Source organism: Poromitra crassiceps (genome assembly GCF_964638095.1).
Source record: "Poromitra crassiceps genome assembly, chromosome: 3".
Classification (NCBI taxonomy): Eukaryota; Metazoa; Chordata; class Actinopteri; order Beryciformes; family Melamphaidae; genus Poromitra; species Poromitra crassiceps.
The window spans coordinates 92209113-92235637 of NC_139625.1; the positions used below are offsets into that span (position 1 = coordinate 92209113).

Genomic DNA, 26525 nt, shown 5'->3' on the forward strand with positions numbered 1-26525 from the left:
AAACATCAAAGTGCTCTAACCTGAGGCCACAAACCAGGTCTGAGGCAAAGACTCCACAGATCATGTGATGTGTTCAGATTTATATTGATTTGTACATATAACCAACTGTACACATTTCAGACTACTATATTTATAATGTACAGTACATACAACCAGCTGTACATATTATCAATACTATATACAACTACATACACACTCCCCATTTCTCTGTCCACTTCACCCCCTATGTAGCATATTTAATTTATACGTTTATACAATAATAATAATCTGTATATGTTGCTGTCCACTGTCAATAACACTGTACATACGGTAAGATAGCATCACTATGCTGTAGTACCTGTAAATTATATCTAATCTAATGTAGTTCTACTGTTTGTCCACTAGATAGAGACATTAACCACATCATCTACAGTGAACTAAACAGCAGAGCAACACACGTGAAGGAGGAGACATTTATATGGCTTCAAAATTCAATGACAGTGTGTGTGTGTGTGTGTGTGTGTGTGTGTGTGTGTGTGTGTGTGTGTGTGTGTGTGTGTGTGTGTGTGTGTGTGTGTGTGTGAGAGAGAGAGAGAGAGAGAGAGAGAGTGGATCTAAAATCTGTCTGATGTCACAAAATGACACGTTTCCTGCTGAGGTGGAGCATGTGACACAAAGTTATACTACCTGTTTGAGATGTCACTGTCTTGATCACATTGTTTTATTTTGCACTTTATTTTCTGTGACATTTGATTTATTTTAACGTATGTATTGTTTTATCTTTCATACTTGTCTTCCTTGGCTCAGTCTGCCTGTCTTAGTGTCTTAAGTACGCAGTGGTCATATCAATATTCAGAGATAAAAGGAAAATATCTAAAAGACAAGTCACAGCATTGCAAGTGCAGGAGTGTTAAGTAGGCATTAATTATGAATTCACAGTCCACAACACCATATATGTTGAACTAGTGATTAGCCTTATTTTATAGTCCCATTCAGACAATTATGAAAACTTGAAGCTCATGTATCAACAGCATGACTCCAAACTGCTAAACTCTAAGCACAATCTCATTGTTCTGACCCAAATATAATTTTAAATAAATTTTTTGCACAAGTCTAAACACAAATGGCATCATTTCACACACTTTGATCAGCTTTAAAACACTGGCCTTCAAAATGCAGCACCCTGATTATACCAACTGGTCTCCCTCATGTCTCACCTGGACAAACTCACCTGGAACTAGAATGACCGCAACACAGACTTATGCCTCCGCCATTAGTTCATTCTTGAGTCCAAATCGCCATTTGAGGCAAATTGTGGAAGAAATTCCGTCAAGGTCCTGTGATGTTGCGTTACAGAGCTTGGAAATTGGGTGTGTGAGGTCACAGTGACCTTGAACTTTGATAACCAAAATGTAATCAGTTCATCCTTGAGTCCAAGTGGACGCTTGAGGCAAATTCGAAGAAATTCCATCAAGACATTCCTGAGATATCGCGTTAACAAGCTTGAAAATGACAATCGAGAGGTCACAGTGACCTTGATCTTTGATAACCAAAATGGAATCCATTCATCCTTGCGCCCAAGTCGATGTTTGAGCCAAATCAGAAGAAATTCTATCAAGCCGTTCTTGAGATATTGCGTTAACCAACTTGGGAATGGCATTCGTGAGGTCACAGTGACCTTGAAGTTTGACCACCAAAATGTAATCAGTTCATCCTTGAGGCCAAGTTAATGTTTGAGGCAAATTTGATGAAATTCCGTCAAGGCATTCCTGAGATATAGCGTTAACAAGCTTGAAAATGGCGTTGGAGAGGTCACAGTGACCTTGACCTTTGATCACCAAAATGTAATCCATTCATCCTTGCACCCAAGTCGACGTTTGAGCCAAATTGGCAGAAATTCCATCAAGCCGTTCTTGAGATATTGCTTTAACGAACTTGGGAATGGCATTCGTGAGGTCACAGTGACCTTGACCTTTGACCACGAAAATCGAATCAGTTCATCCTTGAGTCCAAGTCGATGTTTGAGGCAAATTTGATGAAACTTCGTCAAGGCATTTCTGAGATGTTGCGCTAACAAGCTTGAAAATGGCGTTTGAGAGGTCACAGTGACCTTGGCCTTTGACCTTTGACCACCAAAATCTAATCAGTTCATCCTTGAGTCCAAGTCGATGTTTGAGGCAAATTTGATGAAATTCCGTCAAGGCATTGGTGAGATATTGCGTTAACAAGCTGGAAAATGGCGTTCGAGAGGTCACAGTGACCTTGACCTTTAAACTTTGACCACCAAAATCTAATCAGACCATCCTTGAGTCTAAGTCGATGTTTCAGGCAAATTTGATGAAATTCCGTAAAGGCATTCGTGAGATATCGCGTTAACAAGCTGAAAAATGGCGTTTGAGAGGTCACAGTGACCTTGACCTTTGACCTTTGACCACCAAAATCTAATCAGATCATCCTTGAGTCTAAGTCGATGTTTGAGGCAAATTTGATGAAAATCCGTCAAGGCATTCCTCAGATATCGCGTTAACAAACATTGTACGGACGGACAACCCGGATCCATAATGCCTCCGGCCTGGCTATCGCCAAACACTTAAATTATGTGTCAGAGTATGATGAAGAGGCCTCAGGTGACTTCAAATACAGTAAATGCTATTTTGGGACAACAAAAAACACTTTACCAAAATGAGAAAGAGGAAACTATTCCCACATAATTGTATGCATTTGATTATGTAACATGGCCTCATGAAGCCAAAACATACATGAACACTATTTTGATGGGCGTGTTTTAAATTGATCACAGCAGTGTGAAAATGTATGCTCTGTAAGACATAAACATATATTAGCTGTGTGAATTGTTTTGGTGGAAAGAATCCATTTAGAGAAGAGAGAACATGGTTTTTAGTCCTGTGTGCCATTTTGTAAGAGATTTGTGGAGTTTTGACAAAAGTGCTTTTAAAACTCTTTTCAGTTTTGTGTGGAGAGTTTTGAGAAATTGAGCCACAGTTTCTGGAAATGTGTTAAAAAGTTTGGGGAAAACTGTGAGAGGAAACTCATAGCTAAGAACGTGTTAGTGTAGTGCTAGGAGTGGTAAGATCAAAATGTTTTGTGAATACGAGCCCAGGTCTGAGACAGAAATACCAGAGATCAGGTAATGCAGTTGTACTGTTTGTCCACTAGATAGAGACATTAACCACACAATCTACAGTGAACTAAACAGCACAGCACCACACACGGATGTTATGTAGCCTACTTTGCACTTTTTTGTGACTTTCTTCTATTTTAACGTCTGTATTGTTTTATCTTTCATATTTGTCTTAATTTGCCCAGTCTGGCTTAAAGCAGCAAGTCAATGAGAGGTTCAATATAAGACTGGAAAAGACAGTTTCCACATCATACATGTTGAACTAGTGTGATTAGTCTTATTTTACAGTCTGGTGTTTTTGTTAAGAAATAGTCAGAAAGCCTCCTGTTAGCATTGCTAGCTGCTAGAACGTAACACAACTAATTACTAACGATACTTCTACTTTTAGCAGATTTACATTTGAACATGAACACTAACATGTTGGAAAACCCTTAATGGAAGCAGGAAAGTAAAATCCACTGGAAACTGTCAAGGAAACTGATGGTTAGTTATAATAATACCTTTTAGTGGAGAGAGTTATCTGACATGAGGAGCAGTTCAGGAGAAACTTTTTGGCCCAGTCACAAAGGTGACGTGAGGTGACGCAACAGGGGGCCTTCGTTGCCGTTAGTTGACAAGATTTGGTGTCTCTCAACCCTGAGAGAGAGAGAGAGAGAGAGAGAGCGAGAGAGAGAGAGAGAGAGAGAGAGAGAGAGAGAGGGAGAAAGAGGGGGGAGAGAGAGATGATATGAATTTCAAAAACTACTTTATTAACGTCTTCAGTTTACAAAACAGAAGGAACGGTTCATTCATTCTCGGATCATTTACAACGAACAACACCAAAACATCAAAGATTCAAAAAGAGAGAAACCCACTCACTCAAAACAAACAAACAAACAAACAAATAAACAACTAAAAACACCAGCATTTTTTAATTTTGAAGCTATGATCCAGTTTTCACACATTAGCCACACCTTTAAGGGCTGGCTTGTCGACTTGTTGTTGTTGTTGCTAAATAAGCTAACGACAGGCGCTAACAGTCACATCAAAGATCTGAGAGAGTCAGGAAAGTAAAATAGACTGCAAACTGTCTGGAAACTGATGTTACAATACCTTTAGCTGGAGAAAATCAACTGCGTCATGACGAGAGGAAGTTCAACTGAGAGAGAGATGGAGAGGAAGAGAGACAGAGAGGGAGGCAGCTAACAGGCAGAGAGACAGTGAGAGAGAGAAACAGTGAGAGAGAGAGAGAGAGAGAGAGAGAGAGAGAGAGAGAGACAGTGAGAGAAAGAGAGACAGTGAGAGAGATAAAAAAAATTAAACATCTTTATTTGCTCAAAACAAAATCCTTTCTAAATACAATGACGCTGTTTTCAAAAAGTGAATAAAAAAAGTACAGACATAAATCAGCTCAAAATCAGCCCAAAAATCAGCTCATCCTCTACAACAGAGCATATCACATATTCAAGGCACCATATATTCAGGAATTCTTCCACACTGTTTGTAATGCTGTAGAAATGATAATCCACTCTCAACCTGGCCTTCATAATCCTGACAAAAATAATGTTTACATTAAAGTACAAATGGGTTCTACTTTATTCCTTCTGCTGAAGTACATTTTTGCCATTTTTGCTTGACCCAAAACAAAATTAAACTACTGACATTTCATTATTTTTCCTGACTGTATCTGTATCCTAGGATGAAATTATGTTTAGAAGTCTACCACAGTCTAAAAAGCAGAGATAAACTGTTTCTCTTTGTGAGCAGAATGGACAATTATCACTTACATCGGGGTTAATAACAGAAACAACTCCATATATGGTCAATGATGTCACCAGAACCTCACAGGAGACTCCACTGAAGACACGTTGGAAAGAGAATGCGTTTGTATTTTCCCATACGATGACGCCAATCCACTGAATCCAGTAAACTAAACTTAAAGCTAATAGCATTCGTTAGCCTAGTAAGCTACATGAGGGCAAGTGCTGACTGCATAATACAGCATGGAAGTTTATTTGGAGTGGGACTGCAGCAGAAACCGTAAGTACATTACGTCTCCCCAAAGCGAGACTCACTCTTCACGGGCCCTTGACAGCTCTGGGCTCTGGTGCACCGCACTGCCTGCACCGTCGATCCTTACGCCAGTGCCTGCGGATCCGTTGACTCGGATATGTCTGAAGAATGAACCAGGACCACATTCCTAAAGTAGCGTTGAGATGGACTCCACCTGGAGAGAGGAAACAAGGGCGCCCAAAAACAACCTGGTGGAGAACTGTGACCTCGGAACTGAAGGTCGCTAACCTAACTTTCAATCTCTCAAGAGTCAAGACAGATTTTGGATTTGCATGAAAATCTGTCAGCATGGTCGAAGAAAAGCCAGATAATATTGCTGCTAATAGAGTACCACAGGGATGACGTATTTTTGTAGGCTCATCCAGAAATCGCTGCCATTTGTCTGTGCTTAACAAAAGTTTATGGGAACGCGAATTTGGGTTCAGCAGGATAATCTTCACGAACATTAATCACTTTTATGCCTTTTGAAAAAATGTTTTTGAAAAAATGCGTGAAAGAAAAACACATTTACGTTCCAAAAGTCATAAAAGTAATTCACGTTTGTGAAGATTATCCTGCTGAACCCAAATTTGCGCAGACTTATTTTATGCATTTAAGTGTAATCGCCATTCTAAAATCCCATTCACTTTTCCTCTTACGAACCCGGAAGTATACTTCCAGACTCATTCTCTCGTGCTATATAATAGTGTGATCGCTCGGTAAAATTAGCATAAATGGGCGTGGCCGGGTGAGTTGAGTCCGGTTATTCAGGTATTGAAACATGCTTGCCCCCACAGGTTTAAAAAATATACATACATTCATTTATTTTGAACCAATGGATTCCCAGATTACCTTATTTGGGGCACAACATGCTGCACAGGATAGGACCAGATGGAAGCAGTCAGTCACAGCCTTATGTTCCACAGTGGACAAAGTTGATTCAGTGTAAATAAGATACAGACTGAGTGGACACAGCCTGGCTTAGAGACCAGTGAGACAGACTGAGTGGACACAGCCTGGCTTAGAGACCAGTGAGACAGACTGAGTGGACACAGCCTGGCTTAGAGACCAGTGAGACAGACTGAGTGGACACAGCCTGGAACCTGGAGACCAGGGAGACAGACTGAGTGGACACAGCCTGGCTTAGAGACCAGTGAGACAGACTGAGTGAACACAGCCTGGAACCTGGAGACCGGTGAGACAGACTGAGTGGACACAGCCTGGCTTAGAGACCAGTGAGACAGACTGAGTGGACACAGCCTGGCTTAGAGACCGGTGAGACAGACTGAGTGGACACAGCCTGGCTTAGAGACCGGTGAGACAGGCTGAGTGGACACAGCCTGGCCCTGGAGACCGGTGAGACAGACTGAGTGGACACAGCCTGGAACCTGGAGACCAGTGAGACAGACTGAGTGGACACAGCCTGGCTTAGAGACCGGTGAGACAGACTGAATGGACACAGCCTGGCTTAGAGACCGGTGAGACAGACTGAGTGGACACAGCCTGGCCCTGGAGACTGGTGAGACAGACTGAGTGGACACAGCCTGGCTTAGAGACTGGTGAGACAGACTGAGTGGACACAGCCTGGGCCTAGAGACCGGTGAGACAGACTGAGTGGACACAGCCTGGGCCTAGAGACCGGTGAGACAGACTGAGTGGACACAGCCTCGCTTAGAGAATGGTGAGACAGACTGAGTGGACACAGCCTGGCTTAGAGACCGGTGAGACAGACTGAGTGGACACAGCCTGGCCCTGGAGACCGGTGAGACAGACTGAGTGGACACAGCCTGGCTTAGAGACCGGTGATACAGACTGAGTGGACACATCCTGGTCCTGGGGACCAGTGAGACAGACTGAGTGGACACAGCCTGGGCCTAGAGACCGGTGAGACAGACTGAGTGGACACAGCCTGGCCCTGGAGACCGGTGAGACAGACTGAGTGGACACAGCCTGGCCCTAGAGACCGGTGATACAGACTGAGTGGACACATCCTGGTCCTGGGGACCAGTGAGACAGACTGAGTGGACACAGCCTGGGCCTAGAGACCGGTGAGACAGACTGAGTGGACACAGCCTGGCCCTGGATACCGGTGAGACAGACTGAGTGGACACAGCCTGGCCCTGGAGACCAGTGAGACAGACTGAGTGGACACATGCAGCCTGGCTTAGAGACCGGTGATACAGACTGAGTGGACACAGCCTGGCCCTAGAGACCGGTGAGACAGACTGAGTGGACACAGCCTGGCTCTGGAGACCAGTGAGACAGACTGAGTGGACACAGCCTGGCCCTGGAGACTGGTGAGACAGACTGAGTGGACACAGCCTGGCCCTGGAGACCGGTGATACAGACTGAGTGGACACAGCCTGGCCCTGGAGACCGGTGATACAGACTGAGTGGACGCAGCCTGGCTTAGAGACCGGTGAGACAGACTGAGTGGACACAGCCTGGCCCTGGAGACCGGTGATACAGACTGAGTGGACACATCCTGGTCCTGGGGACCAGTGAGACAGACTGAGTGGACACAGCCTGGGCCTAGAGACCGGTGAGACAGACTGAGTGGACACAGCCTGGGCCTAGAGACCGGTGAGACAGACTGAGTGGACACAGCCTGGCCCTGGAGACCGGTGAGACAGACTGAGTGGACACAGCCTGGCCCTGGAGACCGGTGAGACAGACTGAGTGGACACAGCCTGGACCCGGAGACCAGTAATACAGACTGAGTGGACACAGACAGACCTGGCTACCCAGGGAGGACAGGCTGTGTTCATGGTGCACACACCCAACCGTGGAGAGACAGTTTTTACTACACTGCCGAAAAATATACACAGAGAAATAATCAGAGCACTATTGTTCCCCCAAATTCTACACAAATATCAAGAATTTGAAACACAATCAGATAAACTCAAATACCTGTTAGGTGGAGAAAAAACTGCTATTGCAACTAAACATCTGGCCTCTTGCCAACCTGAGGGAAATCCAGTGACACCCCATCAGATCATATTCATCTATTTTACTCATATTGACTGTTGTTGTTGTTGTTGGATTGCTTGTTGATTGACTGTAATGTGCAATGTAATAAATAAAACAAATAATAAATAATAAAGAAAATCAATAAGACGTATTCCTCAACACAATTGACCCTGGACCTCTGACCCCAGTGCTCTCAGGCCACCCTGTCATGTCCAGTGTTGGGGGTAACTCATTACAAAAGTAACATATGACATGTAATATATTACTTTTAGCATGCAGTAACTCAGTAATATAACTTATTACTTATAGAATTTCAGTAATATTATACCAGTTACTTTGTGAAGTAACTCAAGTTACAAGTTGAGTTACATTTTATTAAATCAAAGCACATATTTAAAAAATATACAATCATTTCCTAATCAAACTGTGTTGTTTTTATGCAAATAACCACTCTAGATGACAATAACAAAGGAAAATAATAACATTTAGAATTTTGGATTGTTTACACTGACTTCAAGGAGGTTGAAATTATTTTTCAGGATGGTTCTCATTCTGCTGCTGCTGTTGTTTTGGTGAAAGTAATGCAAAAGTAGTGAAATAAGTAACGAGTTACTCTACACAGAAAGTAATATTGTAAAGTAACGTATTACTTTCAAATGAAAGTAACTAGTAATATGTAGTATATTACATTTTGAAAGTAACTTGCCCAACACTGGTCATGTCTCAGCAGCCTCTGGCTCCAGTGCTCTCAGGTCTACCCTGTCATGTCTCAGGAGCCTCTGGCTCCAGTGCTCTCAGGCCTACCCTGTCATGTCTCAGTAGCCTCTGGCTCCAGTGTTCTCAGGCCTACCCTGTCATGTCTCAGTAGCCTCTGGCTCCAGTGTTCTCAGGCCTACCCTGTCATGTCTCAGCAGCCTCTGGCCCTTAGTGCTCTCAGGCCTACCCTGTCATGTCTCAGTAGCCTCTGGCCTCAGTGCTCTCAGGCCTACCCTGTCATGTCTCAGCAGCCTCTGGCTCCAGTGCTCTCAGGCCTACCCTGTCATGTCTCAGTAGCCTCTGGCCTCAGTGCTCTCAGGCCTACCCTGTCATGTCTCAGTAGCCTCTGGCTCCAGTGTTCTCAGGCCTACCCTGTCATGTCTCAGCAGCCTCTGGCCTCAGTGCTCTCAGGCCTACCCTGTCATGTCTCAGTAGCCTCTGGCCTCAGTGCTCTCAGGCCTACCTGTCATGTCTCAGTAGCCTCTGGCCCAGTGCTCTCAGGCCTACCCTGTCATGTCTCAGCAGCCTCTGGCTCCAGTGCTCTCAGGCCTACCCTGTCATGTCTCAGTAGCCTCTGGCCTCAGTGCTCTCAGGCCTACCCTGTCATGTCTCAGTAGCCTCTGGCTCCAGTGCTCTCAGGCCTACCCTGTCATGTCTCAGCAGCCTCTGGCCTCAGTGCTCTCAGGCCTACCCTGTCATGTCTCAGTAGCCTCTGGCCTCAGTGCTCTCAGGCCTACCCTGTCATGTCTCAGCAGCCTCTGGCTCCAGTGCTCTCAGGCCTACCCTGTCATGTCTCAGTAGCCTCTGGCCTCAGTGCTCTCAGGCCTACCCTGTCATGTCTCAGTAGCCTCTGTCAGACAGACAGACAGTGTCAGGGCCTCTGAGCTGCAGGTCAGCAGCCAAACAGAGTTTCTCATGGCTCCACACACGCTCTGTTTAATGAGCTTGTCTTCTACAGACGACCATGTGTTTTTATATGAAGTGCCTCCTGTGTATTAAATACAGACGACCATGTGTTTTTATATGAAGTGCCTCCTGTTTATTAAATACAGATGACCATGTGTTTTTGTATGAAGTGCCTCCTGTGTATTAAATACAGACTAGCATGTGTTTTTATATGAAGTGCCTCCTGTGTATTAAATACAGACGACCATGTGTTTTTATATGAAGTGCCTCCTGTGTATTAAATACAGACGACCATGTGTTTTTGTATGAAGTGCCTCCTGTGTATTAAATACAGACTACCATGTGTTTTTATATGAAGTGCCTCCTGTTTATTAAAGCTATTGTTTCTACTTTCACCAACCAGACATATTCAAATGCAGGCTTTTAAGTCACATTAATGAAACACAAAGCACATACTTCATGATCTGAAACTAAAATCCATTCGTCTCTTCTGTCTTTCTGTGGTGAGCCTATATACTCCTATTTGGATCAAGGAGTTAGCCTTTAACACAGAAAGCTGTGTCTGTATCTTCATCTCTTGCACATCTGTTGAATGTGAAGGAACACTCATGTATTTCCTGCTGTCTAAAAGACACGGACATAAAAACAACTAGTGTGAAGTCTAAAAAAAGAAGAGTAGCCCACCAAGCAGCCACCACACAGGAAGGATGCAGTAACAGGAAGTTTGCACTTTGCAGAGAGCAACATGCATGGGCCTTAGTTTAACAGGTCCATGGCTTCATATAGTGTCTTTAACTCATTCCAAACAATATAAATAACATATGAGGTTAAGGTTTGCGATTTCCCTCTGCTGTATCACATTTAATAATCAAAGTACCACTGCAATTTATATAAATATATGCATAAGTGCATACATACATAAATAAACAAATAAATTAATTATTAATAAATTAATACATTAATTAATACATACATACATACATACATACATACATACATACATAAGTGCATCTCTGATTTGAACTATCATTCAAATCTATCATTACAAAGGAGTGGCAACCCTGGTGATAAAACCCCTACAAGCAACAAAAAACAACAACAACAACAACAACAACAACAACAACAACAACAACAAAAAGGGACAAAATCATATCAAATAGATGTCCGAAATCGTTGATAGTTTTTGGTAAATTCGCTGTACAAGTAACGTTAATGCACCAAGCACCTTTCCATCTAATAATGTGATAACTGTGGTTAGAATTGGTTCACATTGTTAGCTTGGCCATGGCCTCCTGTGCTGTATTTTAGTGGAAGAAGTTTGTAGGCAGAACAATGAAGCAGTGGTAAAAGTTGAGATGTTAGGCTCCATATCTGTAAACTGTCCCATTCAACTCATTCTGTCCCATTTGTAGCTGTGGGAGAGAAACTGCTGTGTGTTTATATAGATACTGTTTGATCTGTCCTGGCTCATAAGGTGAATTTAGTTTTAGGAGGGATTTCCTCTGAAGACACACAGTAACACTCACTATGTTTACATGTGTGGGAGGGTCACTACGACTCTGAAGACACACAGTAACACTCACTATGTTTACATGTGTGGGAGGGTCACTACGACTCTGAAGACACACAGTAACACTCACTATGTTTACATGTGTAGGAGGGTCACTACGACTCTGAAGACACACAGAACACTCACTATGTTTACATGTGTGGGAGGGTCACTACGACTCTGAAGACACACAGTAACACTCACTATGTTTACATGTGTGGGAGGGTCACTACGACTCTGAAGACACACAGTAACACTCACTATGTTTACATGTGTGGGAGGGTCACTACGACTCTGAAGACACACAGTAACACTCACTATGTTTACATGTGTGGGAGGGTCACTACGACTCTGAAGACACACAGTAACACTCACTATGTTTAAATGTGTGGGAGGGTCACTACGACTCTGAAGACACACAGTAACACTCACTATGTTTACATGTGTGGGAGGGTCACTACGACTCTGCAGACACACAGTAACACTCACTATGTTTACATGTGTGGGAGGGTCACTACGACTCTGCAGACACACAGTAACACTGACTATGTTTACATGTGTGGGAGGGTCACTACGACTCTGAAGACACACAGTAACACTCACTATGTTTACATGTGTGGGAGGGTCACTACGACTCTGAAGACACACAGTAACACTCACTATGTTTACATGTGTGGGAGGGTCACTAGTACGACTCTGAAGACACACAGTAACACTCACTATGTTTACATGTGTGGGAGGGTCACTACGACTCTGAAGACACACAGTAACACTCACTATCTTTACATGTGTGGGAGGGTCACTACGACTCTGAAGACACACAGTAACACTCACTATGTTTACATGTGTGGGAGGGTCACTACGACTCTGAAGACACACAGTAACACTCACTATGTTTACATGTGTGGGAGGGTAACTACGACTCTGCAGACACACAGTAACACTCACTATGTTCACATGTGTGGGAGGGTCACTACGACTCTGCAGACACACAGTAACACTATGTTTACATGTGTGGGAGGGTCACTACGACTCTGCAGACACACAGTAACACTGACTATGTTTACATGTGTGGGAGGGTCACTACGACTCTGAAGACACACAGTAACACTCACTATGTTTAGATGTGTGGGAGGGTCACTACGACTCTGAAGACACACAGTAACACTCACTATGTTTACATGTGTGGGAGGGTCACTAGTACGACTCTGAAGACACACAGTAACACTCACTATGTTTACATGTGTGGGAGGGTCACTAGTACGACTCTGAAGACACACAGTAACATTCACTATGTTTACATGTGTGGGAGGGTCACTACGACTCTGAAGACACACAGTAACACTGCCTATGTTTACATGTGTGGGAGGGTCACTATGAATCTGCAGACACACAGAACACTCACTATGTTTACATGTGTGGGAGGGTCATTACGACTCTGCAGACACACAGAACACTCACTATGTTTACATGTGTGGGAGGGTAACTACGACTCTGAAGACACACAGTAACACTCACTATGTTTACATGTGTGGGAGGGTCACTACGACTCTGCAGACACACAGTAACACTCACTATGTTTACATGTGTGGGAGGGTCACTACGACTCTGCAGACACACAGTAACACTCACTATGTTTACATGTGTGGGAGGGTCACTACGACTCTGCAGACACACAGTAACACTCACTATGTTTACATGTGTGGGAGGGTCACTATGACTCTGCAGACACACAGTAACACTCACTATGTTTACATGTGTGGGAGGGTCACTATGACTCTGAAGACACACAGTAACACTGACTATGTTTACATGTGTGGGAGGGTCACTACGACTCTGAAGACACACAGTAACACTCACTATGTTTACATGTGTGGGAGGGTCACTACGACTCTGCAGACACACAGTAACACTGACTATGTTTACATGTGTGGGAGGGTCACTGACTCTGAAGACACACAGTAACACTGACTATGTTTACATGTGTGGGAGGGTCACTACGACTCTGCACACAGAGAGCCAATGGCAGCAGGGCACTAGAACCTGTAGAAGGCATAAATAGGGGTGGAGCAAATTGAGGAAGCCTCCATGATCCTAAAGCTGCCTAGGGAAGCAGGTGGCTGCTGGTGTGAACCAGATACAAGGTGTATGTTTGTCTTGACTGGCAGATGAACTGACCAGTAGAAGCAGAGTTGACAAATAATTCCAGTGGGAGGTGCCATTTTGTTTAGAGAGTATGGGGAGCTGATTGTGCCATATATTTCATAGAGACAACAAGCTGCTGTTTATGGGCCACGCTGACTCTAAAAGAGTCACGCTGACTCTAAAATAATCTAATTCCACCACCTCTGTAGGACAGGGGCCAGTCCAGAGTATTTTATATTCACTGAATGTGTATCATTGTTCAAGTGCTGTTCTCCCTCAGCTTTGACCAGAGTCAATTGGTGAGGAGGGTCTGGCTGCAGCCGCTAGGCGGACCTCACGCCTCCGCAACTGACAGGAAGTCACGTGACCTCCGCAGCGGAAGTTCTTCTTATTCATGTTGATATTACCGACGTCATGTACCGACGTCATGTAGGCTACTTCATTGGCAAAGTTGCATTTATGTTCGTTGTGTGTCTGTTTAACTTCAATATGTCAATAAAGATTAAAAAAAGATGAACTTCCGCTGCGGAGGTCACCTGACTTCCTGTCAGTTGCGGAGGCATGAGGTTCGTCCACTTCTCAGCCAGTGAGTCTTGCAATTGGTTGGCCCAGGCATAAAGTAAGGTGCACAATACTGGTGTGCGTTTGGCCTTGATTGTGGCGTTCCTTAGTGTCTTTTGAATCTCTGACTTGCTTGTAGTGGTTTGTACCTGAGTCCCATTTGAACTTCACAGAGTGTTTGAGGGTGTTACCTCCTTGAGTGTGTCTATTACTCATAGTGAGTGTGCCACCTTTATGCCTGTGTGCCATCGCTACTATTTCATGTGTTGCTGATTGAGAGGATACTCACTGACCTCACTGTTTAGAACGGACCGTTTTATTTAGGCATTTATTTATTGTTCATGCTGCCCCTGGTTCATGTTGCCAGACACCCCCAATTCTATATGGGTGCATTTTAATTGCTTACTAGTACAAATAAATTAATATCTTACTTTTGATACACAAGCCTCTGTCTGTCTTCATTCAATTGAAGCCCTGTGTTTGATGTTTTACGGCAACCACACAACTGATTTCAGGATAGCTTGTGGTACGCTAACAGGTTCATGTCACACATGCACACAATATTCCACTATTATTCGGAAAATGACACTATTCTGAATTTGATAAGGCTCATGTAAACAGCATATTTACTTTACTTTTTACTTTATTTCATTTAGCAGACGCTTTTATCCAAAGCGACTTACAAGTTACACAATTACAATTTATAAACATATCAGATAAGAACAAATTAAAGAGAGAAACATAGGTAAGAGTCAAATGTAAACATTAAGATAAGTTAAAAACAACAAATGAAGCAGTGAAATGTGAAATGTAACAATAGCATTAACCCTTAAGGAGGACCCAGGTGTAGTCCAAAGAGGTGGGTTTTTAACCTCCGGCGGAAAATAGGAAGTGTTTCGGCCAGCACGACCGAAGGGGGAAGCTCATTCCACCATTGTGGAGCCAGAGCGGAGAACAGGCGGGAACGGGACAGACGACTACCAGGCGTCAGAAGTGGTGGAGGGGCGAGGCGAGCGGTGGAGGTGAAGGAGTGGAGGGAGCGGTGAGGTGTTTGGAAGGTGACGAGGGATTGTAAATAAAGGGGGGCTGATCGGTGGACTGCCCTGAAGGCCAAAACCAAGGTCTTGAACTTGATGCGTGCAAGGACAGGGAGCCAATGAAGTTGACGGAAAAGAGGGGTGACATGGGAGAATTTAGGGAGGTTGAAGATCAGACGGGCAGCAGAGTTTTGGATGAGTTGGAGGGGCTGGATGGCAGATGCGGGTAACCCCGCCAGGAGGACATTACAATAGTCCAGGCGGGGGAGGACAAGAGCCTGGACCAAGAGTTGTGTTGCCTCGGTGGTGAGGAACTTACAGATTTTTCTGATGTTGTATAAAGAGAATCTACAGGAGCGGGCGATGGCTGTAATTGAGGGTGAGTTAGATAGCTGGTTGTCGATAAGTACACCAAGGTTTTTAACAAATTGAGAGGGAAGAACTGTGGTATTGTCGATGGTGATGGAGAGGTCAGTGAGGGGGCAGTTTTTTCCGGGGATGAAAAGTAATTCAGTTTTGCTGAGGTTCAGTTTGAGATGATGGTCTGTCATCCAGGAGAGGATGTCTTTGAGGCAAGCGGCAAGACGTGTTTCAATCTGTGTGTCGGAAGGGGGAAAAGAGAGAAAAAGCTGAGTGTCGTCAGCGTAGCAGTGATAAGAGAACCCGTGAGAAGAGATTACGTGACCCAGGGACCTAATATAGAGCAGAAAAAGAAGGGGACCGAGGACTGAACCCTGGGGGACACCCGTGTTCATAGTGCAAGATTTAGAAAGGGAACCCCGCCAAAGAACTTGAAATGTGCGATTGGAGAGATAAGAGGTGAACCAGGAGAGTGCAGCACCAGAAATACCCAGATCAGAGAGAGTGGAGAGAAGGATGTGGTGGTTTACAGTATCAAAGGCAGCAGATAGATCAAGGAGGACAAGAACAGAGGAGAGGGAAGCAGCTTGAGCAGAGTGAAGGGCATGTGTGACGGAGAGGAGGGCGGTCTCAGTGGAGTGGGCTGGTTTAAAGCCAGATTGAAGGGGATCCAGGAGGTTATTTTGAGAGAGATGGAGGGAGAGTTGTTCAGAAACTGTACGTTCAAGGGTTTTGGAAATAAATGAAAGGAGAGATACTGGACGGTAGTTTTGGACGGAGGAGTGGTCAAGGGAGGGTTTTTTGAGGAGAGGTTTGACTATGGCAGTTTTAAGAGGAGGAGGGACGGTGCCGGAGGACAGTGAGGAATTGATAAATGAAGTGAGGAAGGGGGATAGATCAGGGGAAATGGTTTGAAGAAGAGAAGAGGGGATGGGATCCAGGGGACAGGAGGTTGCACGATTAGATGAGAGAAGTTTAAGGATAGCATCGGAGGAAAGGGGTGAGAAAGAGGAAAGAGTTGTAGTGGGGGACGGGGAACCAGGGTAGAGATTGGAAGTGCTGTTGTTGGTTGCTGGGGGAGGGAATGAAGAACTGATGTCATGGATTTTTTTGATGAAGAAGGACATGAAGTCATCAGCAGAAAGGGAGGAGGGAGGAGGAGGGGCGGGAGGATTAAGGAGAGAGGAAAAAGTAGAGAAGAGTTTACTGGGGTTGGAGGCAGAGGACTGAATTTGGGAAATGAAAAAGGCAGACTTAGCGGAGGAGACAGTAGTGGTGAAGTTGGATAGAATGAGGTGATAGGCGGAGAGGTCAGAGGGGTTGTGAGACTTGATCCATTTTCTTTCGGCTGCCCGAAGCTCTGTCCGGCGAGCTCGCAGAGCCTCGGACAGCCAAGGTGCAGGGGGACAGGGTCGAGCAGGTTTGGAGGTGAGTGGACAGAGGGAATCAAGAGCAGAGGAGAGAGATGAGAGGAGACTGGTGGCAGCATCGTCAGTGGAAAGAGAAGAGAAATGTTCAGCAGAAGGGAGGAGAGAGAGGACAGCAGAGGAGAGGGCAGAGGGTGAGAGGGTTTTTATATTGCGACGGGTGGTGATGATGTGAGTGGGGGGAGGGGGGAGTATAGGGAGGGGAATGGGAAGGGAGAAGGTTATGAAGTGGTGATCGGAGACAGGGAGGGGAGTGACTGTGAGGTTGGAAGAGGTGCAAGCATGGGTGAAAACGAGGTCGAGGAGGTTCCCCGCTTTGTGAGTGGGCGGAGAAGGAGAGAGGGAGAGGTCAAAAGAAGAGAGGAAGTTTAGAAAGAGAGGGGAGTGAACAGAGGCAGACGGGAGATTGAAGTCTCCCAGCAGGACGAGGGACGTGCCATCCGGAGGGAAGAGGGAGAGGAGTGAATCCAGCTCATCATAGAGAGCTTCAAGTGGACCGGGGGGACGATAAATGATGATAATGTTGAGTTTAACTGGGAAAGAAACAGAGACAGAGTGAAATTCAAAAGAGGATAGAGGAAGGTGAGGAAGAGGAGAAACCGTGAAAGACCATTTGGGTGAAATTAGGATAACAGTGCCACCACCACGGCCAGAGGCTCTGGGAGTGTGAGAGAAGGAAAAGGCATCAGAGAGGGCTGCGGGGGTTGAAGTGTTTTCAGGGATGATCCATGTTTCTGTAAGGGCGAGGAAGAGGAGTGACTGTGAAGTGGCGAGGGCTGTGATGAAGTCAGTTTTCTTAATAGCAGATTGGCAGTTCCAGAGACCAGCAGTGACAGAGAGAGGTGAAATGGAAGGTTGGGGGAATGAGTAATTGACTGGGTTTCTACTGAGAGAGTTGATGATTTTGGCATTGTAATTTATACGTGAAGAAGAGGGGTGATGAGGTCTATGATTAATGAGGATAGGGATATTGGAATTGCGGTTAACAGATTTGCAGAAAATTGTATTGCTAGAGGCTGTGTGAATAGTGGTAGATAAATGATCTGAAATAGAAGCTTCGGGAAGGATGGAGAGAAGTTCCACTCCCGGTCGATAGGGGGAGCTCAAGGGATGGGGAGATGTAATTGAAGGTGTACTAGTGGGCAAGAGAGGGAGCGAAGAAGAGCGGGGGGAGGGCAGGGACAGTAGTGGTCATCTGAGAGAAGCCGACAGGACAGAGTGGCGAATGTTAGCCGCAAGCATGTAAGAGCCTATAGAGTTTGGATGCAGACCATCATCAGAGAACAGGGAGGGGCGTTCCCAAAATAAGTTGAAGTTATGGATGAAGTTGATGTGAAGGCTATTGCACTTGGATTGAAGCCAGGTGTGCAGACTGAGAATGCGACTGAACCTCGCAGCAGAGCGGCCAAGCGTGGGGATCGGACCGGATATAAAGATGGACTTTCCACAACTGCTCAGTAGGGCAAAAAGACGGATAAAGTCTTATTCCAGTTGCATTTTCCGAATGTGGCCTTTTTCCGAATTTAGCATTTTCAGATTAAGACGTGGGATAGTCCAGTATTATTCAGGTTTTAGGAGGATTCTTTGATCATGTATACAGCGCATTCGGAATATGGGTCTCAATCAGGGTTTTTACTGCAGTTTGTGACACATGTTGCCTGTTTCTGGTCAGCTGATGTGTGCTAGAAGTCCTAGAAGAGGCGATGTACTGTAATCATATAATCCATCATCTCTGGCATGCGAAAAGAAAAGTCCACATTTCTGATCGGGAGGAGATGAGAAACATGCCTAAGCCAGAGTGATTTATTTAAAGAGAGTGGTGCCCACGGAAGTCCAAAATGCTTGTGAGGTAAAAAATTAAATAAAAATAAAAGTCCATTGGAGTGAATGGAGATGATGCAACTCGTACAACTCTGACTCTGGCCTAACGTAGCAATACTTTTAATATGAAAAACCTTGATATCAGGGTGTTGGATATGCGCAAATATCGCAACGCCAAACTTTTCAGCAGCAAGCTCCTGAAATGGCCCAGATGATGCTGGTAAGAATAGAGTCAGAAAGGGAACCCCGCCAAAGAACTTGAAATGTGCGATTGGAGAGATAAGAGGTGAACCAGGAGAGTGCAGCACCAGAAATACCCAGATCAGAGAGAGTGGAGAGAAGGATGTGGTGGTTTACAGTATCAAAGGCAGCAGATAGATCAAGGAGGACAAGAACAGAGGAGAGGGAAGCAGCTTGAGCAGAGTGAAGGGCATGTGTGACGGAGAGGAGGGCGGTCTCAGTGGAGTGGGCTGGTTTAAAGCCAGATTGAAGGGGATCCAGGAGGTTATTTTGAGAGAGATGGAGGGAGAGTTGTTCAGCAACTGTACGTTCAAGGGTTTTGGAAATAAATGAAAGGAGAGATACTGGACGGTAGTTTTGGACGGAGGAGTGGTCAAGGGAGGGTTTTTTGAGGAGAGGTTTGACTATGGCAGTTTTAAGAGGAGGAGGGACGGTGCCGGAGGACAGTGAGGAATTGATAAATGAAGTGAGGAAGGGGGATAGATCAGGGGAAATGGTTTGAAGAAGAGAAGAGGGGATGGGATCCAGGGGACAGGAGGTTGCACGATTAGATGAGAGAAGTTTAAGGATAGCATCGGAGGAAAGGGGTGAGAAAGAGGAAAGAGTTGTAGTGGGGGACGGGGAACCAGGGTAGAGATTGGAAGTGCTGTTGTTGGTTGCTGGGGGAGGGAATGAAGAACTGATGTCATGGATTTTTTTGATGAAGAAGGACATGAAGTCATCAGCAGAAAGGGAGGAGGGAGGAGGAGGGGCGGGAGGATTAAGGAGAGAGGAAAAAGTAGAGAAGAGTTTACTGGGGTTGGAGGCAGAGGACTGAATTTGGGAAATGAAAAAGGCAGACTTAGCGGAGGAGACAGTAGTGGTGAAGTTGGATAGAATGAGGTGATAGGCGGAGAGGTCAGAGGGGTTGTGAGACTTGATCCATTTTCTTTCGGCTGCCCGAAGCTCTGTCCGGCGAGCTCGCAGAGCCTCGGACAGCCAAGGTGCAGGGGGACAGGGTCGAGCAGGTTTGGAGGTGAGTGGACAGAGGGAATCAAGAGCAGAGGAGAGAGATGAGAGGAGACTGGTGGCAGCATCGTCAGTGGAAAGAGAAGAGAAATGTTCAGCAGAAGGGAGGAGAGAGAGGACAGCAGAGGAGAGGGCAGAGGGTGAGAGGGTTTTTATATTGCGACGGGTGGTGATGATGTGAGTGGGGGGAGGGGGGAGTATAGGGAGGGGAATGGGAAGGGAGAAGGTTATGAAGTGGTGATCGGAGACAGGGAGGGGAGTGACTGTGAGGTTGGAAGAGGTGCAAGCATGGGTGAAAACGAGGTCGAGGAGGTTCCCCGCTTTGTGAGTGGGCGGAGAAGGAGAGAGGGAGAGGTCAAAAGAAGAGAGGAAGTTTAGAAAGAGAGGGGAGTGAACAGAGGCAGACGGGAGATTGAAGTCTCCCAGCAGGACGAGGGACGTGCCATCCGGAGGGAAGAGGGAGAGGAGTGAATCCAGCTCATCATAGAGAGCTTCAAGTGGACCGGGGGGACGATAAATGATGATAATGTTGAGTTTAACTGGGAAAGAAACAGAGACAGAGTGAAATTCAAAAGAGGATAGAGGAAGGTGAGGAAGAGGAGAAACCGTGAAAGACCATTTGGGTGAAATTAGGATAACAGTGCCACCACCACGGCCAGAGGCTCTGGGAGTGTGAGAGAAGGAAAAGGCATCAGAGAGGGCTGCGGGGGTTGAAGTGTTTTCAGGGATGATCCATGTTTCTGTAAGGGCGAGGAAGAGGAGTGACTGTGAAGTGGCGAGGGCTGTGATGAAGTCAGTTTTCTTAATAGCAGATTGGCAGTTCCAGAGACCAGCAGTGACAGAGAGAGGTGAAATGGAAGGTTGGGGGAATGAGTAATTGACTGGGTTTCTACTGAGAGAGTTGATGATTTTGGCATTGTAATTTATACGTGAAGAAGAGGGGTGATGAGGTCTATGATTAATGAGGATAGGGATATTGGAATTGCGGTTAACAGATTTGCAGAAAATTGTATTGCTAGAGGCTGTGTGAATAGTGGTAGATAAATGATCTGAAATAGAAGCTTCGGGAAGGATGGAGAGAAGTTCCACTCCCGGTCGATAGGGGGAGCTCAAGGGATGGGGAGATGTAATTGAAGGTGTACTAGTGGGCAAGAGAGGGAGCGAAGAAGAGCGGGGGGAGGGCAGGGACAGTAGTGGTCATCTGAGAGAAGCCGACAGGACAGAGTGGCGAATGTTAGCCGCAAGCATGTAAGAGCCTATAGAGTTTGGATGCAGACCATCATCAGAGAACAGGGAGGGGCGTTCCCAAAATAAGTTGAAGTTATGGATGAAGTTGATGTGAAGGCTATTGCACTTGGATTGAAGCCAGGTGTGCAGACTGAGAATGCGACTGAACCTCGCAGCAGAGCGGCCAAGCGTGGGGATCGGACCGGATATAAAGATGGACTTTCCACAACTGCTCAGTAGGGCAAAAAGACGGATAAAGTCTTATTCCAGTTGCATTTTCCGAATGTGGCCTTTTTCCGAATTTAGCATTTTCAGATTAAGACGTGGGATAGTCCAGTATTATTCAGGTTTTAGGAGGATTCTTTGATCATGTATACAGCGCATTCGGAATATGGGTCTCAATCAGGGTTTTTACTGCAGTTTGTGACACATGTTGCCTGTTTGTGGTCAGCTGATGTGTGCTAGAAGTCCTAGAAGAGGCGATGTACTGTAATCATATAATCCATCATCTCTGGCATGCGAAAAGAAAAGTCCACATTTCTGATCGGGAGGAGATGAGAAACATGCCTAAGCCAGAGTGATTTATTTAAAGAGAGTGGTGCCCACGGAAGTCCAAAATGCTTGTGAGGTAAAAAATTAAATAAAAATAAAAGTCCATTGGAGTGAATGGAGATGATGCAACTCGTACAACTCTGACTCTGGCCTAACGTAGCAATACTTTTAATATGAAAAACCTTGATATCAGGGTGTTGGATATGCGCAAATATCGCAACGCCAAACTTTTCAGCAGCAAGCTCCTGAAATGGCCCAGATGATGCTGGTAAGAATAGAGTCAGGTCTGCTCTGTTTACTCTCAACAGAAAAACTGCTGTTTCTACCTGCATCTTGCACAGTACAGTAGCCTGCAGTACAGTAGCCTACAGTACAGTAGCCTACAGTACAGTAGCCTACAGTACAGTAGCCTACACTACAGTAGCCTTCTCCTCCTAACCTCACTCCACCCTACTATCCACACCTTTCATGAATGTATCAAATTAAAGTATTTAATTATGTGTGTTCTGTAAAGCGACTTTGAGTATTTAGAAAAGCGCTATATAAGATAAATGTATTATTATTATTACAGTACAGTAGCTTACAGTCCAGTACAGTAGCCTACAGTACAGTAGCCTACAGTACAGTACAGTAGACTACACTACAGTAGCCTACAGTACAGTAGCCTACTTGAGTAAATGTAGTCTCGACGCCAGACCCATGAGAGTTCTTACGCTGATACACTACGTTACTGCATGCTGCAGATCTCTCTCTGGGTCTGATACACTACGTTACTGCATGCTGCAGATCTCTCTCTGGGTCTGATACACTACGTTGCTGCATGCTGCTGCAGAGCTCTCTCTGGGTCTGATACACTACGTTACTGCATGCTGCAGAGCTCTCTCTGGGTCTGGGACACTTTCCCTCAGAGGGCTGGTTATGGGAGGGAACCGTTCACTTGGCCAGTCATATGCCAGTGATGGATTCAGTCCTCTCCAATCAGTAACGACTTTGCGATCAGGGAGGCGCAGCCCATTCTTCGAACTGCTCTCTCATCGGTGCTACGACCTGTCACTCATTCAATTTCAACCCGCCTTCAAAACCAGCAGTGGCTGTGAACTGGCAGACTCACTTATGTAGTATGTGGAGCGCAGCGATTCAACGTAATATTTGAGTCTGGGGAGAGACTTGAGTAAATGTAACGTTACATCACATTCCACCACTGCTAGCCAGCTGCAATTCTCTCCTCTATTCTCTACTCAGCTATCATCATATTTCAATAGATTGAACTCCAATGAGAAACGTGTTTTCTTCTTCTTGATGATCAAAACATGGTGTTTACCAGTATTTCCCTGTTAATGTGACGTTAATGTCAACAATTACAAACAGTAATAGCTGGTTCAATGCTGCCAGTCAACAGTCAGTAACAGCGGTGGTGTTGCACTGCGTGTGTTGTTTGAGGTGTTGGTTGAGCTTCACTGACTCATTGAGAAGTACTAAAGGCTGAAATATACTAACGCGTCCTCCTCGACTTGGGGCCTTGCTGGCTGCAGCTGGTCTTATATACTCGAACGTCAGTTTGATGAGGGGGCGCAGCAAAATGAGTAGATTGTGTGATTTCACTAGGATTCCAATGACTAGAAGTTAGCGCAATGAGAGAATATAGTGCTTGTACTTGGTAATAGCTTTCACTCTTTCCTGTTAGGGGGCACGGTGGTGCAGTGGTAGCGCTGTCGCTTCACAGCTAGAAGGTCCTGGGTTCGATTCCCACCTGGGATGCTGTGGGTGCTGAGGGTGTACCCCCCCCCCCCCCCCCCCCATGCCCTCAGTGCCTACACTGCCCAGGTGGGCTATCTCGTCAAAAGGGCCTTTCTGTGTGGAGTTTGCCTGTTCTCCCCGTGCTCCCCTGGGGCACCATACAAGATTGGTATGGACCCCTATTAAAAACATGCAGAAGATCATCATCTGACCAGTGACCATGTTTGAAGTTGGTTCCCGGGCGCTGTACACAAGAAAGCTGCCCACTGCTGCTTACAACATGAGGGAGTGAATGTGAGTGAGATGAGAGAGTGCAGCTGGGCCGTTGGGCCGTTGGGCGCGCTCTGCTGGACAAAGTATGTCATTACACTAGTTTTAAATCACACCAGCAACTTGTATGCTCTGTGTATATATTTTTTCATATCAGCAAACATTTAAGCCGATACCAATATGACGTTTAATGCCAAATGAGGCCAATATCAGTACAGATATATCGTTATGATGGCTCTAAATTAAAGTTAGTTCAACTTTATTTTTGGAAAAAGGAAAAAAAAACGTATCATGGTCCGCCCTTTTTTTTTTATCATTATCTCGCCTCACAAAAAGTGTACCAGGCAGCAGCTTTTATATGCAGGGTTCATACGATCATGAAAAGTCAGGAAAAGTCATGGAAATTTAAAATACAATTTTAAGGCCCTGGAAAAGTTATGGGGGGAAAAATACAATCTTGATACAATCATATCAAGTGGTGGTTTGTTTAGTCTTGTAGGCTACTTTGAAGCTGCAACACTCAATTTGTGTTTCAAAATAAAGTACAGGTAGTTTAAAAAAAAGAATCTTGTAGGTAAATAGGTAATTAAAAATGATCAATAATTATTAATATCGGCTGATATGAAATATTGTATATCCATAAATGTTTTGGCATTTCCCAGCCCTATTAATTACCTAATTAAAAAATGCGTCTTGGTTAGGTCACCTGCAGGGGTGCTCTTTACGCTTCCTGAGAGATTCAGTGTGATGGAATGTAAAATGACATCGCTGTGGCCTAACAATTCTGCTCACTCACTCACACACTTTGCATTCTTATTATAGGATTATTATAGGATGGTGGACACACACGGGGGGAGGGAGGGAGGGGGGAGGGAGAGAGAGAGAGAGACAGGCACGGGAGAGAGAGGGAGGGAGAGAGAGAGGGAGAAAGAGAGAGAGAGAGAGATAGGCACGGGAGAGAGTGGCACATGCACAAACTTGTGTGGACCCTAGAAATGGGCGAGCAAGGTGCACAAAATTTCAAGGTTCAAGGTTCAAGGGTCTTTATTGTCATTACATGTTCCACATGAAACAAAATGTGTCCTCAGGACTAGCAGCATACACTATCCTGAATACTAAGTCCTATAGTAGAGAAACTGATAACCTACATAATAACTCAGACCTAATAATAATAACTATAATTATAGCTGCTGCGAAGTATATGCCCGACCCCCCGAATACCCGAGGTTCCGACCCGGACCCGGCCGGGTCTGGGTCCATTCAAAATAAGTGCCAAACCGCTTGACCAAACCCTTAGAAAAGTCATAGCACACCTGTCCTCAATAAGCCGCATGTTTTGAGTTCGGCATGTCTATGTGGCGCAGAAATTGTGGGAGTTATTACGCGCCAAAAAAGTGGCTGCTGCGCAGCAATGGGTCGTGGCTGGGCAAGTCTCAAGGCTTTGAGCTATTATGACATCACAATTGCTCGAGTGACATCAGTGATGGCATCACAATTGCTTGACTGACTGATGACATCAGAAATACAACCTAATTGCCATAGGTAATTAAGGTAATTAGGCTATACACGGGGCCAGAATTCAACGTTTTGATGCACTGTGAGCTCAATTTTTGACCGATCGAAAATCTGTTTTGATACTTTTGTGTAGAACAGTCTAATGATGCAGATGCTGAAGTTTGGTGTCGTTTGAAGAAAAAATGTGGGAGGAGTAGGGTTTAATTCGTTTTTGCAGTTTTTGCAGTTTTGCGGTATTTAGACTTCATAATTGGCCATAGGTTGCATTGTACAAAGGTTTCCCCTCATTTAGGCGCACATTTCGGTGAAAGTTGCAAAGCCGTAGCACGTATGCCTGATTTTTTATGAATTTTTTAATTTTAAACTTTAGACGGTCGCTGTAGTGCCACCGTTAGGACTATTGGCCCCAAATTTGTGTCAAAGACGTTTGGCATGGGACTGGACCTTTGTGCAAAGTTTGGTTAGTTTTCATCCATGGGAAGTCGAACTTCCGGGAGGAAGAAGAATAATACAGGCAAATACAATAAGTGGCCCTGCCGCTTCGCTGGCCCGGCCACTAATAATAAATAACTATACATATAATAAATAACTAGAGATTAAAACAGTTAAAAGGGAGTCTCTCTCCCTCAGTCTCTCTCCCTCTCCTGTCTCTTGGTCAGTCTATCCCCCTCTCTCGTGTGTATGTCCCTGATGACATAATCAGTGATGTCACAATTATGTCACAATGCCTATGTATGACACTGATGACATCATCAGTGATGTCACTATGACATCATCAGTTGTCTCAATTGCTCAAGTGACATCACTGATGACATCACTTATGACATCATCAGTGATTTATGACAACACTGGTGGGCCAAAATTTTAAACAGAGAGAGAACAGAGATTGCCCACATGATCCCTTTTATAATAATAGGATACTTTATATAGAAGATTACTTTGACACTAGATATGGTGTTCATATTTCAACCACATGTATTTAAATTTAAATTTAAATTTAAATGTATTTTATTTGATATAGAGGGACAGTTAATGTACATTAATGAACACAGTATAGTGTAAAAGTACCCATTTGTAGCCAGAGGCTAGTTTCCATTGGCAGTCCCCCTGCCAGAATTTAAAAAGACAATCTAAGAATAAAAGTGCAATTACACAGGTACAGTTTAAGACACAAAAATAGAAATGTTAAATACATGGATGTAGTTATACATCTATACAATACAATAGCTACACTAGGGACTGAGAGCAGTACAGTTCTACACAGCAGTACATTCAGCAGTACAATCATCAGT

At 44.9% G+C, this 26525-nt stretch overlaps 1 protein-coding gene across 1 annotated transcript in view; it reads left to right on the forward strand.

Moving 5' to 3' along the window:
• Positions 1 to 26525, forward strand: part of LOC310773361 (SAM and SH3 domain-containing protein 1-like) — a gene marked incomplete at both ends in the record, with an annotated part of 204862 nt that overhangs the window by 134226 nt on the left and 44111 nt on the right. The gene's annotated exons all lie outside the window — the stretch shown is intronic.